Raw genomic sequence first — 17214 nt, forward strand, 5'->3', positions numbered from 1 at the left:
ATAAACTGTCCCTCCATCTTCCCCAACCTGGTGGCCTCCAGAAGATTTGAACTCTACAGCTCCCATTATCAGACCAAGCCGGTAATGGCCATTTGACTTGGGAGTTGTAGTTTGAATCTGTTGGAGGGCGCCAAGTCGGAGGAGGCTTGTCTACATATATATGCAAACATGCAAGCATAGTTTCTGAAGTTGTTGTTCTGATAGGACCCACAAAGTTTCCGCTCGCGATTTATATGCGGGAAGGCTACCCAAGCGTAAACCGAATCGCACCTATAGTGAGTGCGGTGTCACCAATTAAGCCTCTATAGAAACACGATTTGCTAATTGCCATTAATTACTCTGCAAAACACAAAGCCCAGCCCAAAGAGGAGGCTTCATAAAGAAATGATTTCGTGCCACTCTCGTGTCTAACATGGGACCGGGGATCTGGCTATTTTCTTACAACTAATCCTTTGTTTGCTTAGCAGACTGATACCTGCTGATAAGGCAGCTTTACTTTTGAGTGATAAATGATCTTAATTAACTTTAATTGTTTCTAGGCAATTTTATGCAAATGAAGACATTTGCGGAATAGAAGGTGGGAAGATTTCACAGAGGGCCTGGAGGTGCCCCAGGGGGGGTGCGGGGAGGGGGAGAACCGCCAACTTTTTAATACCAGGACTTCCGGAGCTGCGTCTGAATTTTCAGAACAGCGTATGCCATTCGTCATAGGGGCTGCAATTGTGTCAGCTGAAACAGGGGCACATTTCTGGGCTATGTGATGAGCTGGTCGGAAACCTTTGTGCCTGCTTGCATGGAATGATCAGTTCCTTTGAGCCTCTGGGCAACATTAAAATGCTTCGGAGGATGAAGTCCATTCTCGCAGTGCAAAGCAAGGGTTTGTTTTTTTTTTATAAAAAAAAGCTTTGCTGGACCAATCCATCTGTTTTGTAATTTGCAGAAGTGGCCTTACATCCTCCATGTTCTCCATCACTCAAGCTGACTCTTCAAGGCTGCTCTACTTAAGATAGAGTCTTCTTCTCAGATAGATGCACTGCAGCCATGTCAGAATCCCCTTTTTTGGAATTTGAATCCATTGGTGGGGGTCCTTCCTTCTGGAGCAGCAGAAAACAAGTTCGCTCCTTCTTCCTTGTGACTCTGGTGTTTTTTTTTTGGTAGTTCCTGGCATCTGTCTAGAGATATTGGAGTGCGTATCTGCGGGTGAAGCCAAACCCCTGAGTTAGGGGTGATGTAAACAAAATCTGCTCCTTTTCCTTATGGGGATCCAAGAGCCCGTACAGAGTCCTTAAGTAGGTGCCCTATTGGTAGGAGAGAATAACAGAGGCCAACCATAGAATATTGAGAAGCAAAGCAGCTAGTAAGCCTGATCTTTATTAAACTGTTGCAACAGGGTCCTCACTCCCCACACGCAGGAGGGAGCAGGAACCCAGAACATTGGTGTGCAAGATCTTATATAGACTTTTGAAATTGCCCACCCTGTAGCTCAAGACCACCCCCAGAAACATCATACATCCATCACATTTCTACAGCAGAAATCCTGTCTGCCAGGGTACCTGACAATGGTCAGTGGTTGCTTACTTGGGCACCCTGGCCATTCTTTTGTGATGCTAAATACTTTACTTCCTGAATCCCGGTCACAGGCACAAAGATGCCCTAAAGACAGGTATGCAAAAGACAATGGAGGGGCTTTTCCCATTTCCTTCCTCTTTGCAGAGAGAGATTTGAGGTCCATTTGGGAGAGTCAAAATGGTTTCAGGATTGCTCTCCTGTATTACTTCGAACACGTGGTTTACGTACTTAGGTATGTGTTTGCCTTGTAAATTTATGAGCATTTAATTTATATATTTGAGACCTTAAATTCTTCTACAGTGGTGCCTCGCAAGACGAAATTAATTCGTTCCGCAAGTTTTTTCTTCTTGCGCGTTTTTCGTCTTGTGAAGCACGGTTTCCCATAGGAATGCATTGAAAATCAATCAATGCGTTCCTATGGAGACCGTCTGCGGACAGAGGGGAAGCGCCGCGCGCCTTCCCCTTTGTCCCCGGACCTGTTTAAAGCAAGGGGCGGCGGGGAGAAGATTGCTTCTCCCCGTTGCCTGCCCCGCAATCTCCGGGGACAGAGGGGAAGGCGCGCGCGTTTTGCGAAGCAAGCCCATAGGGAAATGCGTCTTGCGAAGCGGCTAAGAAAACGAAAAACTCCTTCGTCTAGCGAGTTTTTTGTCTTCCGAGGCGTTCGTCTTGTGGGGTACCACTGTAACAATGGCACCAAAGTGACCTCTCTGGGGTGCAAGCCTGGACAGGGTGCCTGAAGGTGCTGGACTGGCCTGCTAACAACCCCCCCCCCTTTTGGCCTTGCTGATGTGGTCTAAAGCATGGGTGTGTAGCCAGGGGGGGGGGCAGAACTGAGCTTTAGTTAAGTATTTTCACTTACTTACATGATTTTGGGGAGCAGTTGCACCGGCACAGCAACCCCCACTGGCAACTGGGGCAGAGAGATTGTCTGATGTTAATGGGCTTTTTGGGGGGAGATTGACCCCAATGACCCCACCCCATTTCAGCTCCTGGACCATCCCCAATTCTCCCCATAGAGTGAAAGCTGCAGCCATGGAGAGCATGGGTGGTCTCAGTAATTAAGACTTGTACTCTGCACATGGCTTTTGTGTGTCTCTACATATCTAGCAATGTTTTTTTTTTATTAGTAAGAAGCTAATAGAACTGTGTACAGAACACAAAACAAAACAGACCCTAACCAAAGAGGCTTGCAATCCAATTTAGACAATAAAAGCAAAATAATTAAAAATAGGAATAAGGCAAAGGAAAAATTTCCCCCCTCTCCAGACTATTAACTTGGAGAGCTTTCATTCCACTAATCTGTTTTGAAATGAACAGAAATTGTTTTATTCCCCAGTTTGCAGGGGAGACAAAGTTGATAAAAGATGCTTAAATATGTTTTCTTCTCCTCATTTCTTGTTTTTCAATTGATGACCCGTCTTGGAATAGGCTAATGATAGAGTTTAGTCGAGAAAGACAGCAAAAATGTATTAATTGCTTTGGCAGCACTCTAAGTCTTGCCGTGTGATTATTTCCTCCTCCAAAACATGCAAAATGTCAGAAGTGAAAGATAAGTAGGTTCAACATTTAAAATAGCCTCTGAACTTCATTAGTCTAGAATATTTTATTTTTTAAAAAAAAGCATTACCATAATTTGCATCAACCAAATGACTGTGCACAGTTAACTGAGATATGGCAGATATGAGCCCACAAGGAATCGGGTCAACAGAAAGTCGATCTAACCCAGCACATTCTTCTCTCGGGGGCCAATCAGATGCCTGAAAGGAAAGAAGCCCACAAGCAGGAGCTGAGTGCGAGTGCACCAACTGGGGGGAGGAAGGAAGGATGTGCTCAGGTTGCTTTGCCAGGTACAGTGCATAGCTGTCAACCGTCCCTTATTTGGTGGGAAAGTCCGTTATTCCAGCGCTGTGTCCCACTGCTGTCCCTTATTGATGATGTTACTTAAATTTCCCGAGTTTCAAAGGAAGCAGCTCCTCTCCCTCCCTCACTGCCGGCCAGGGAGGAGGGAGGCTCCAACTGTGTTGCTTGGCTGCGTTGCTCACCCAATAAGGAGTCTAAGAACGGCTGGGGGGTGGAGCTCGCATGCCTTGTGCAGATCAAATCGGCCGCGTTGCCTGGGGACTCGCCTTTGCTCAGCGCTTCCCAGCGGAGAGGTGACAGTGGTTTTCCTTGCTGCATCCCCTTTGCCGGGTTGCTGCGCTGTGGGAACCACGAAGCTTGAGGCTTCGTTTGGCTGCTGGCTGGGCTTTCTGCCTTTGGCTGGGAGGGGCTCAGAAGTTGAACATACCTGTGTTCCGAAAATCCCTTATTTTGGCTGCTGATCCCTTATTTTCGAGGCTGCTGGTTCCTTATTTTCAAATCTGTAAGTTGATAGCTATGGGTAGAGTGGAGCCTCTACTCATGACCACAATCTGTTCCGGAGGCCTGTCCTTATGGCGAAACAGGTCGCTGGTAGAAGTGCCGTTGCGTGCAGGTGCATTCGGCGGCAGCCCTCTTCTGCGCATGTGCAGACGGCGGTAGCCCTCTTCTGCGCATGTGCAGACGGCGGCAGCTGCTTCTGCGCGTGCGCAAATCACGGCAAACCTGGTGTTTACTTCCGGCTTTGCCGCGGTTGCGACTTGGAATGGGCTTAAGTAGAGCGGGATGTAGGTAGAGGCTCTACTGTTTATCAGCAGGTTGCAAAGGTTCAAGGAGAAGGGGGGGGGGAGAAGATGAGTCCCAAAAGGATGCGCTTTTCAAGCCAGCCAGCTGTTTAAAGAGCTCAGTAATTTTCTGCAGGCCCCCACCATTTAAGAAAATCAATGGGGAGTCGGGAAGATGAATGTGTGGCCGGGCGCACGGCAGGGACCACGAGCTTGGCAGCCTCTCTCGGTTACCGCTCAGGAATATTAACGATCCCGTTTTGATAAGCAGGAGCAGGCCAATAAATAAACGGCCCGGACTTATTGATGGGGAGCCGTTCGCATTCTGTTTAACATCCGCTTGGAAATATGGCTGGATAATTGGACATAACCTTTGTGGCTGCAGGAGGAGTTGCCCCTCGCCCAAACAAAGGGCTTCTTTGCACAGCCCAGAGTTGAACTGCAGAACTTTTGTTTCTAAGATTGTTAATGCATTTTCCCCCCCTAAAAAAAATGTTTAGGGCAGGGGTGTCCAAACTTTTTCCAAACCTTTTTTCAAAGAGGGCCAGATTTGGTGAAGTGAACATGCGTGAGGACCGACCAAAGCTGTAGAGCTTTTTTTAGGATTTTATACTTTCACCCCAAAGTTGTTGAGCATTTTGGGGGATTTTACCCCAGGAAATAATCTGCCAGAGTTGTTGTATAGTCGTTTAGTCATGTCCGCCTCTTCGTGACCCCCTGGACCAGAGCACGCCAGGCTATCCTGTCTTCCTCTGCCTCCCGCAGTTTGGTCAAACTCATGCTGGTAGCTTCAAGAACACTGTTCCACCATCTCGTCCTCTGTTGTCCCCTTCTCCTTGTGCCCTCCATCTTTCCCAACATCAGGGTCTTTTCCAGGGAGTCTTCTCTTCTCTTGAGGTGACCAAAGTCTTGGAGCCTCAGCTTCACGATTTGTCCTTCCAGTGAGCACTCAGGTCTGATTTCCTTCAGAATGGAGAGGCTTGATCTTCATGCAGTCCATGGGACTCTCAAGAGTCTCCTCCAGCAGCAGAATTCAAAAGCATCAATTCTTTGGCGATCAGCCTTCTTGATGGTCCAGCGCTCACTTTCATACATCACTACTGGGAAAACCATAGCTTTAACTATATGGACCTTTGTTGGCAAGGTGATGTCTCTGCTTTTTAAGATGCTGTCTAGGTTTGTCATTGCTTTTCTCCCAAGAAGCAGGCATCTTTTAATTTTGTGGCTGCTGTCACCATCTGCAATGATCATGGAGCCCAAGAAAGTAAAATCTTTCATTGCCTCCATTTCTTCCCCTTCTATTTGCCAGGAGGCGATGGGACCAGTGGCCATGATCTTAGTTTTTTGATGGGATTTAGAAGTGGTCAATTAAAATATACCAAATCACAGCTTGGTTCTGGCTCCCACAACTTACCCAAATGTCTTGTGTTTGCTCTGAGTCCACCAAGGAGGTGGGGTGGGGGTGGGGACTGATAATATTATGGTTTGAAGATGCCATAACTCCATTTCCCAGGGAACAGGAAAGTTTAGGGATAGCGAGATTAGTTCAAGGACCTCCCTGAGAAGGTGGCTGTCAGGCTATATCTCGTTGGTGGCTTTCTGTGACAGGAGAATGCCCTCGGATCAAGCCCATCACTGCCTGGTGACAGTTCCATCACTCACGATATACCACACTGAGAAAAAGCATCAGAAGTCAGGTGTCTCATTGTGGATTTTACAGCTGACAAAATGAGCGAATCTGTCAGAAAGAGAGAGAGGAAAAACTGCTGGCATTTGTTATTTGAGGGATCTGCTAAGCTCTTCTGAACTTCCTTTGACTTCATCTTCTGCTTAGCAGGGTCAAGCGAATGTCTCAAGGCATAACTAGGATCTGCCCAAAATGGTCCACGATGTTGTTTTCCATGATGACATGAAAAGTGTGATAGGAATTTTGAGGGCTTAGATATATGTTAAATGTTCATAAGTGTACCAACCAAGCATGTACATAGATAAGCACAGGAAGACCGACATGAAACCATTTTTGGTTTGCAAACTGACCAAATGTTTTCTCTGCAAGGTCAATGGAAAATGGAAAAGCCTCCCCATTGTCTTTTCCTTCACAAATCCTGTCTTAAGGGCACATTTAAGATATGACTAGGGTGTCAGCCCGTGACTTGGCTCAAGAACTACCATATTTTTCGTTCTATAGGACTCACATTTCCCCCTCCAAAAATTAAGGGGAAACGTGTGTGCGTCCTATAGAGCGAATGCAGGCTGCGCCGCTAAGCCCAAAGCCAGAACAGGAAGACGGAGCACTGCGGAGCGCTCCGTCTCACTGCTCTAGCTTGGGGACGGTGCCTTCACCCCGCTGTCCTGCAGAAGCTAGCAAGGCTGTTCCCAAGCCAGAACAGTGAGACGCAGCGCTTCCCCCCACCGCCAGCCCCACAAGCTCTGGTGAATGTACCTTGAACGCACCTTGTTTTAGAGAGGGAGAACAAGAAAATTTTTTTCTGCTGTAGACTGCTCTCTCTGTGATGTAGGTATGATGTGTCTGCTTTTCCTCTTGGTCTCCTGGCTTCAGCGAAAGCTGCGCAGCCTGCATTTGCTCCATAAGACGCACACACATTTCCCCATACTTTTTAGGAGGGGAAAAGTGCGCCTTATAGAGCAAAAAATACGGTATTTTGTGAAATGTCCCATTTGTTTCATTTCTGCATTTCCTGCCATTTTATTTGTTTTACTGAGCGATGTTTAATTGCTTTAAGGACATGCTTTCTTTGGGGGTTTCATTACTCCTTCATTTTGATTTTCAGATGATTGTGGGGTGGGGATTGCAAGGCAGGATATAAACTCCTGGAATGAATGAATGAATGAATGAATGAATGAATATCTTCCTCGTCCACCACATGCCTTCACTCCAGCTGTGGCTTCCAGCAGCTGCTGTGGGTAGCAAAGGAATTAAACAAACACACACACACATATATAAATGGGTAGCCTTGAGCATGAAGAAGATCTAGGGATAGGGAGAAATGTGATTCCGTTCGCATGAAAAGCCAAACCTGCCTAATTTGCGCATTTCACCATAATGAGCACACGGAAGCACAGCCATGGTTTTGCAATGCCGTTCTCCAGGGCAGTGATCTGTACAGAAATGCATATCCTAGGGTTGGCTGGCATCTGCCCACCTCAGGAGACAATGGAGGAGTGCGCCTTCAGAGATGAGGTCCAACTGCTGTAGAGTTGCGGTGCCTGCTGTGGCTGTAGAGACTGATAGGGGAGAGACATGTTTTGTTGCAGGCGGGGCAGAAGGAGGAGTCCTGTTGTGCTGCTGCAGATGCACATGGGCATTTCTTCTCTGCGCTCCTCCCAGTGGTCATTCCTCCTGTGGTCACTGCTGTGGGTGCCCAACCTGACTGTCTGCCTCCAGGCACTGTGGTCGTCTGCAAGGGATTCCCACACATCAGGGTTGAGGTTGCCAGACTTCATGTCATGTCTGAAGACATATTTGCAACACAAAGACTGTCTGCCAATGGGCCTGAAGCCAGCTGGGATAAAGTAGAACATGTCCTTGGGGTAACACATGCATTAATATGCATAGATTGGTGGGAATGAAATAGAAATAAATGCATTACATCGGGGAACACTGCTTTCTATAAAATTGCATACAACTAGGACAAATGCCTGTTGTCTTTGTTCGAGACATCGCCTTGCCAACAAAGGTCTGTATAGTTCAAGCTATGGTTTTCCCAGTACAGTAGTGATGTATGGAAGTGAGAGTTATTGAAGTGAATGTGGGAAGGGAGAAAAGTTTTGTTCCATCTTTTTGCGCTTACGTTGCTTCTTCACCCATTTTGGAAGGAGCGCCTCAGAGACCCTTGCAGCTTCCGTGCAATTTGGCCATCCTAAATAATTAGATGTCATCAATGAACTTTGTTATGCCACGGCTCCCTGTGATTTATGAATGAGTGAAACAGCCCAACGCCAACACAGATTGACAGCTAGACAAGCAATAGGCACTGTTCTCTCTCCTTCTTGCGGCACAAAATAAGCAGCCAACTGGAACAGCCATCTATCGTGCGCAGCTCTGACTCTGCTAAATTTATTTATTCATTTATTTCATAATGTATATATGTACTGCTTGATTGTAAAAAAAAAAAAGGCCTCTCAAAGCAGTTTGCAAAGAGAATAAAGCAATATACTTATTGGTAAAAGCAGCAAAAGCAACTACCAAAAGATAAAATCAGCAATGCAGTGATACTTTGGTTCTCAAACTTAATCCGTTCTGGAAGTCCGTTCCAAAACCAAAGCCTTCCAAAACCAAGGAGTGGTTTCCGTAGAAAGTAATGCAAAAAGGATTAATCCATTCCAGACTTTTAAAAACAACCCCTAAAACAGCAATTTGACATAAATTTTACTATCTAACGAGACCATTGATCCATAAAAGGAAAGCAGTAAACAATGTACTGCAGTCACTCACTCACTCAATCAATCAATCAATCAATCAATCAATCAATCAGTAGTTGAACTGGGTTCCACACAGTCACAAAAAAGAGCCACAAAAACGCAAAATAAATAGAAAAACAGGCAGACCTCAGCATAACACTCAAAACAGAAGTGTGGCACTCAAAACAGAGCACATTTGGCTTCCGAAAAAGGTTTGCAAACCAGAACACTTACTTTGCAGTGTTTGGGTTCTAAGTTGTTTGAGTACCAAGGCATTTGAGAACCAAGGGACCACTGTAAACTAAAACATACAGCAACATTCTACATGTCTGGACAGGCCTGTCTAAACAAAAATGTTTTAAGCTGGGGCAGTGAAGGTGCTGACTTCAAGTCTACAGGCAGGGAGTTCCAGAGTTCTTACAAATGTGGAATGGGTATTTTGTGGCACTTGTAGCAGTGCCAGCTCTACCCATTGACGTGGAATTGCCATCTCAGTTCCCTTTGCCTTTCCTCCTATTTGCAGGATAAAAGCAACTTGCTAATCTGTTATAGAGTTCCTGGGTGGCTTCTTAGCTGCTGAAAAATCCTCACAGTTGCCTTCGGATTAGAAATCTCTTCCAAAACCTGACATTCGAAAGAGGAGGTGGTGACACCTTTCTGTCACACATCTAACTCATGAGATGCTTCTGTGTGTTGGGGGAGAGGAACGGGGCACTTCGTTCTGTTCCTGAGCAGCGAAATAACAGCGAGAGATGATGAGCTGAAGATTCTTTGGAAAGGAGGAATCGAGGAGCATCCTGCGAGGAGGGGTGCGGGGAGAAGGGGATTCTCAGCTGCCAAAGACACTGTGTTCTTGTCATGCCGTTATCCATCTCTGACTTATCGCTAAGGCTGACAGCTTGAGAAATGTCGTTCAGTGGGAGTTTATGTAGCATAAACACACTCTTAAAAACTGTTGCATGCCTTTACTGCTGGGAAGGGCCCAACAACACCCAGGATAAAAGAAATATCGCACGTTATTTTAGAAAGCTATCAGACAGGTTTTACACCCTGTATGTATCATGCATGCAGACTTGGCTATCCCAATTTTTTCCTCGCTCAATTACTTTTCTGCCCATGAATACATCACTGGTGGGTGAGAATTTGTGATGCCTCTTAGAAAACAAAAAAATTCCTTCCAGTAGCACCTTAAAGACCAACTAAGTTAGTTCTTGGTATGAGCTTTCGTGTGCATGCACACTTCTTCAGATGCATGCACACGAAAGCTCATACCAAGAACTAACTTAGTTGGTCTTTAAGGTGCTACTGGAAGGATTTTTTTTATTTTGACTATGGCAGACCAACACGGCTACCTATCTGTATCTTAGAAAACAGCTCAGGCCCAGGCCCAGGCCGTTTCCCCTCATACAAACCTGCCCAGCTGTGAGCTTTTCAAGGGAAGCTCTTCTCTCAGTCCCACCACCAGGCACACTTGGTGGGGATGCAAGACAGGGCCTTCTTGGTGGTGGCTGCTCCCAGGCAACTTTGGAACTCCCTTCCTAGAGAAGCCAGACTGCCTCCGTTCTTGCTGTGCTTCCTCCGGCAGGTGAAGACTTTCTTGTTCCTGTTGCATGGCAAGTCCCCTCCCCCATGTGAAATGAAGACACTGGACACAGTATTTAAGGTTAATGGGCATAAAAGGCCACAACTTTATTGATTACAGAATCGGAAGGTATTGGCCTTAGGCATTGGCTCCTATCGACTACCCGGCATGGGGACCGGGAAGGGTTGTCCACAAGCCGCGGGAGTCCTGCTGAAGTACACCAACTAGGATCCCATCGGGTGTCACCGCTCTGGGGCGTGCCGAAGGCCCTTACCTCCATTGGCGGGCCAGGTCGCCGACACGCCCGGGGATTCCCTAATCACGCGGGGGCAATGGCCAGCCCCCGCGTGTGGGATGTGGGAGGGATTTCTGCCCGCAACCCCCTCTCCTCCCAGGTCGGAAATGGATTTGGGATACTTCCAGGGAGACAGGGGCTTCAGGCAGGCCCCCAGCTGGCTCTGGACGATCACCGGTCTCCTGTGGAACAGCATCAGTCAATTGTTTTCATAATGTTGCACTATTTTAGTGTTGTTAGCCGCCCTGAGCCCGGCTTCGGCTGGGGAGGGCGGGATATAAATAAAATTTATTATTATTATTATTATTATTATTATTATTATTATTATTAGTGACACGAGCCTCAGATACGTTCCAAGACCCGTGCACACCCTTTCAGCAGAGGGTTTAATAATCCACAACGGAAGATGCAGACAGATCATATTTACAGCTTTATTCAACGTAGTCAGGAACAAAGGGAAAACATGACTGAATCCCTTCAGGTGTCTTCTAAATGCCTTCTAAATATCATATGTTCATAAATATCATGTTTTCATAAATATACAAGGCAAATACATACCATACATAAGTATACAAACTGTGTTTATGGAAGACAATCTTACTCGGCTACGAGTGATCACCAATGAAGAGGTGTATAAACTACGTGTCTGAAATAGCACAGGAGAGCAACCCTGAAGCCATTTTGACTCTCCCAAATTGACCTCAAATGTTTCTCTGCAAGCGGGAAGGAAATGGGAAAAAAATGTCTCTTTGCTCACAAACCCTGTCTCAAGGGTGTATCTGTGTATGAATAGGGTGAGCCTGTGACCTGAATTCAGGAACTGAGTATTTAGTATCTCAAAAGGAATGGCCAAGCTGCCCAGGTAAAGCAATCAAGTGACCATTATCAGTATCCTGCCAGACAGGATTTCTGTTGTAGACCGCCCCCTCTGATGTATTTCTGCTGTAGACACTCCTCCTTCTATGATGCATGTATGATGTTTTGGGGGGTGGCCTTGAACTACAGAGTGGGCAGTTTTAAAAGTCTATATAAGAGCTTGCACGCCTTTGTTCTGGGTCCCTCCTCCCGCCTGCGTGTGAGGGGAGCACCCTGTTGCAACAGATCAATAAAGATCAGGCTTACTAGCTGCTTTGCTTCTCAATATTCTCTGGTTGGCCTCTGTTATTTCCTCCTTCCGACAGGGCACCTACTTAAGGACTCTATATGGGCTCTTGGCAAAAGGAGCAGTTTTTTTTCCTTTTAACGGTTTGGCGAGCCAGCCAGGAGTTTCAGCTGACCGGATCCTGGGGAGAAAGAAGGACTGGTGATCCGGCGTACACCAGGCCATTTTGCCAGGAGGACCCATCAGTCCTCCAGCGATCGCAGGGTCTGGAAATAATTGGAATTCCAGCGGGGCTAACCAGAGGAAGCCATGCCCTGTCGGACTGGCCTAAAACAACCAGTCAGATATCCCGGGATCGCCAGGAGCAGTGCATGCGGAAGTAACTATTAGAATCCCTATAACACCCTGCTCCCATAAAAACCTAACAGGAGGCTGCTAGATCAGGTCAATGGCCCATCTAGCATCCTGTTATCACAGTGGCCAACTAGATGCTGGTGGGAAACCCACAAACAGGAGCAAAGAGTGGAACTCTTCCCTTCGGCAGTTTCCAGCAACTGGGATTCAAAAGCATGGCTGAGCGTAGTCATGTTGGAGAGAAGTCATGGATAGCTCTCTCAGACTCACACTTGTCTAATGCTCATTTAAACACATCCAAGTTGGTGTCCATGGCTGCTTCTTGTGGGAGTGAGTTCTGCAGAGTGCTGCACAAAGGACTTCGTTCTCTCTGTCCTGAATTTTCCAACAGATGATTTGGGTGTGTGTGTGTGTGCAGGTCGCAGGGGCAGCTGGCACTGTTGTGTTGCCAGTTTGGATGGGCCCTGAATCCATTCAGATTGTTTGCAATTAAGCCAACGTGTTCCTTCATTCCTGGGGGAAAGCACTTTGATTAATCTGGTGTGAGTTTGGAGGAGCTCACAAATGATCAACCTAAGGATTAGGGTCTTCTTTTAGCCCTAGTGTAAATATATCCTCTGCCATTTACGTTTGTGTTGTCAGCCCTCAAGCAAACACAACCAGAATTTACCAATGCTGCATTTTCCCCAGTGTTGCAGCAACCCCCATCCAGGAGGGGTTCTGACATCCCTTTCCCAAAATCTGGGTAGAAAGTCAGAAAACATCACAGCCGTTTCCTCAAATCTTTCTTCATAATGTGGCTTCTTTTGTTGGGGGTGGGAGGTGAATACTTAGCCTGCAACAACCTACCCTTGAAAAAAGGAAAGAAAGAAATGGTGTCTGTAGAAGCCAGGAAATCCATGATGCATTTTAATAACTGTTAAAGGTAAGAGGATAAATACAATATTAATTTTATGGACTTACTTTTCACACTCCAGTAAACATACATTTCCATAATTATATTTACAGGGCCTGGCTGCCTTGAAAGATAAGGGATAATTACATTCAAGGCTGACAGGAGATACCTGACAGAAATCAGGCATTTTTCTTAATGTTAACATTAATTAATATTAGGGGTTTCAATTGGATCTTAATTAATAACAAGAGAAGAATGGTATCTGTGAATTATTTACAGCAAATGAATCTAGATTTGTGAAGTCGGACGCCGAGTCTGCTTTCTCCTGCAATAATTTTTCTGACACGCTGCTTACAATAGCCAGACATCAAGAGAAACCAAGACTGTGCACACAATATTTTCTTTTTTGTGGGGGGAGAGGGGAGCCTCAAACTAGACATCATGAGTGTGGTATAGTGGACAGTGTCAGACTAGGACCATCACCTTCTCCTCCTCCTCCTCCTCCTCCTCCTCCTCCTCCTCCTCCTCCTTCCTCTTCTTCTTCTGCGATCCCTCATAGCCAAGTAAGATTGTCTTCCATAAACACGGTTTCAACAATGAGTCCATAAGTGATTGTGGAGGCCAATTCTGGATCCACACGTCCTTCCACAGTGGGGATATTGGTGTCCAGGCAGGAGCTGATCACAGTGTGGATTTGCCAAGCGTGCCTTCCTCTTAGCATGTTTCTCCCTTGTGTCCTGAGTTCAAGTGTCTTCAAAGCTCATGACATCTTTGGTAAAGGCTGTTCTCCAACTGGAGCTCTCGCAGGCCAGTGTTTCCCAGTTGTCAGTGTTTATACTACATTTTTAAAGATTTGCCTTGAGAGAGTCTTTAAACCTCTTTTGTTGACCACCAGCATTACGCTTTCCATTTTTTAGTTTGGAGTAGAGCAGTTGCTTTGGAAGACGATGATCAGGCATCTGCACCACATGACCAGTCCAACAAAGTTGGTGTTGAAGAATCACTGCTTCAACACTGATGATCTTTGCTTCTCCCAGTACCCCACTCACCTGGCTGAGTCGGCCAGGCTAATGGTCCATCTAGTCTAGCTTCTTGTTCTCACAGTGGCTGCAAGCAGGATTCAAGCCCAAGAGCCCTTTCCCGTCCTGTGGTTTCCAGCAACCAGAATTCAGAGGCATTACCACCTCTGACCATGGAGGTATGGCATTAAAAGCCATCAAGGTTGGTAGCCATCAATGCCTGGAAGGGACCCTAAGTGTCATCTAGTCCAACCCCAGCTTGAAGGTTTGTAGGCAGGTACCTGAGGCACTTCCCTAAGTCACACTCCCCTTTCTCTGAGCAAGAAGATGCTCAGTGTAGCACCCAGAGGGCAGCAAAGGAAGGAGACTTCAGGTGCTTTGAAACAGTGCAAGGACTGCCCATGACAGACTGTCCCAAAATGCAGTCTATCACAGAATCATAGATTTGGAAGGGACCTCAGCCTTCCATCTAGTCCACCTCCCTGCAGGGCTGGATCTCACCTAAAGCATCCAAGACAGATGACCATCCAACCTCTGCTCAAAAACCTCCAAGAGGAGAGTCTACCACCTTCCGAGGGAGACCGTAGACTCATAGGTGTCCTTCAGTTCTAATGTTACCAGAGAGGGAGGAAAACTTATCTCTGTCCACTTTCTCCATGCTATGCAGCATTTTATAAACTTCTATCATGTCACCTTTTACTCACATGAAGTCTCTTCCTACCTGTATCCATCAGCCCCCTTCTCCTCTCCTCCTCACCAAACCTCCTTATATTTTCTAAGCCAGCCTAAATTGGGCTTTACCAGCAACTGGCTGATTTCCCTCTCCCCATGCCTTCATCCTTGTCTTGCCTGCCTCCAATGATCAATAAACCCAGGGGCATGACTGTACGCCTTTCAACCGATGTCAGCGACTGGGCTCAATAACTGGTTCTTCCCCGGCTGGGCTAGGCAACTGGAGCACTTTCAGAGACCTTCCAATCCTGGAAAACAGGTCTCAGTGCACTGGACTCACAAGTGTGCATTGTGAGCACCAGATACAGCAGAGTATAAATAACGCGGAAGCTAGCTGTGAAGCATAACTCCTTTTATTTCCAGTAGCTACTACAAACTAATGAACTACCGGCTTGCATGAGTGTTACAGCTGCCACCCAGCCATCTAGTCACTACATAGATAAGACTCTCTGCACACACAGAGACAGGCAGTCAGTCAGTAGCGGAAGAGGAGAAGAGCAGTTTCCGCCCCCTCCTTTCTCAAAACATCAGATCAGGAGATTCTTGCAATGGGAGGGGTGAAAATATCAACAGGGCAATATTGCCGTTTCAGCGCCCAGCACCTGGTAGGAAAGAAATCTGAGTCAGAGGCGTAGCAAGGTCTGGTGGTACCCGGTGCAGAAAATTTATTGTCACCCCCCATCAGCCCCCCATAAGCAGCTTTGGCTTAGCAGCCCAGAGCCCAACGGCTGTTGGTGGCCACCTTGGCCTCCGCGGGCCCCTGCTTCCTCAACAGGCCAATGCCGCGGCCCCAAAAACCCAACCCCTGCTGGTGGGGGGCTAAGGAATTTGGCCTTGGCAGCACCAGCCCTTTCCTTGCCTTCACCCCGCCCACAGCCCACAGCTGGGTTGGGGGTGGCGCGAAGGTCCCAAGGCAAGGAGGGTGGCACCCCGGACCCGGGAAGTCCTGCCCGCCTCTTGGAGAGGAGCTTCAATAAGTTTATTTTTAAAATATTTATTTTTTTCCAGTTTGTCACCCCCCCCCTCAGTGGTGGCACCCGGGGCAAGCCGCCCCTACCGCACCCCCCTTCCTACGCCACTGATCTGAGCATTGAAGGTAAGGCCTAAATAAATGTTAGGGGCTGAGGAGCACACAGAGCCCCGCAATGCGAAGGACAAGGGAAGTAAAACTCCTGGATTGACGCCATGCTCAGCATCCCCGGAATACTAATTATTCTTGTCAAGTCTTCTCGGCACAAAAATAAATAAAACATGATGGTTGGGACTTGTTTATGATCTTAAGCACATGAAATGCCTCGCCTGTCCCTGCTTGATAACGGCTTGGGAGCGGAAAGGAGACAATGGCGAGCTAAGCCGCACTCAGCACCTCAGATCCTCCGCTCGAACGGCAGAGCCCTGGGCACCAGTGCCTTGGATCCAGCCCTTTACAGGGGTTCCATCCTGGAGCCGATCTTTGCAGGGGCGCTTGGGACAAGAAGAGAGGAGGAGAGCCAAGCGTCCTCTCCTGAACCCTCCACCTGCCCCCAAGCCCAGAGCTGTAAACCCAGGAGCGCAATCAATGGGAAAGTTTCTTGTAGTAACCAAAGGCCATAACGGCTTCAACCGCTACCGTCTGCCAAACTGCAAATCGTAACGTACAGCGTACAGCATTTACATAAAACAAGGCATCAGTGACGTGAAGAAAGGGAGTCGGAATTCATAAATAGTTGGAAGGTCCATCCCTTCACGATAGACTTTTCAGATTCAACAGCCCCTCTCTCTGCCTCTCATCCCCCTTTATTTCAGTTCCAGGCTTTGCTTAGCAAAGTTTCTAGTTTCTTGTTCAGCTTGGCTGCCAAACTCTTCCTTCTGGTCAGCCGTCTTCCTTCCCTGCGAGGCTCTCAGAGGAAGCTGTTAATAAGTGTGGTCACATCTCTGGCCACAATACTCTGAGCGCCAAGGAAAGGAACTTTGTTGCCACCACAGTCAATGACATATCTCATTTAACCAGCCAGTTTCTCCTTCTGGGTGGGGGGGGAGAAATAACTTCCCACTCAGCAGGAGGAGGTAAATGGTGTTAGAATTCCTATCCCGAGTCAGTCTTGCACCTTTGAAGACCCCTGGCAAGTGACAGACATGGCGAGACCTGGTTTAGTGTCATTTAGGGATGGAGACATATGTCAATTACAGATGCTCTCAGCTTCTCATTTGCCTGGTCTTAAATTCAGTTCCCTGCATCTGCACATCAGTTTGTGGAGATGATTATTTCTAAGGGGCTTTGTTTCTGATATACACAGTATGTAATATTGCCTAACATATCCACAGTTGTAAAGCAATTTTCCCTGATACAATGCATTGCAATGTTATTTTCTCTAACCGGGGTGGGGGGTAGGGGAGGCAGCGACGGCTGCCCATTTGGATGGCTTTAAAAGAGGGTTAGACAAATCTATTGTTAAATTTTATTTCTATGCCACCCTGTACCCAAAGGTCTCTATGGAGGAGAAGAGTGCTATCGATGGCTACTAGTCAGGATTACTATGCTCTGCTGACTTCCAGTAACATCTGGAGCATAAGAAAAGCCTATTGGATGAGGCCAATAGCCCACGGAGCCCAGAATCCCATC

Source organism: Podarcis vaucheri (genome assembly GCF_965113315.1).
Source record: "Podarcis vaucheri genome assembly, chromosome: 1".
In the NCBI taxonomy this organism is placed as follows: Eukaryota; Metazoa; Chordata; class Lepidosauria; order Squamata; family Lacertidae; genus Podarcis; species Podarcis vaucheri.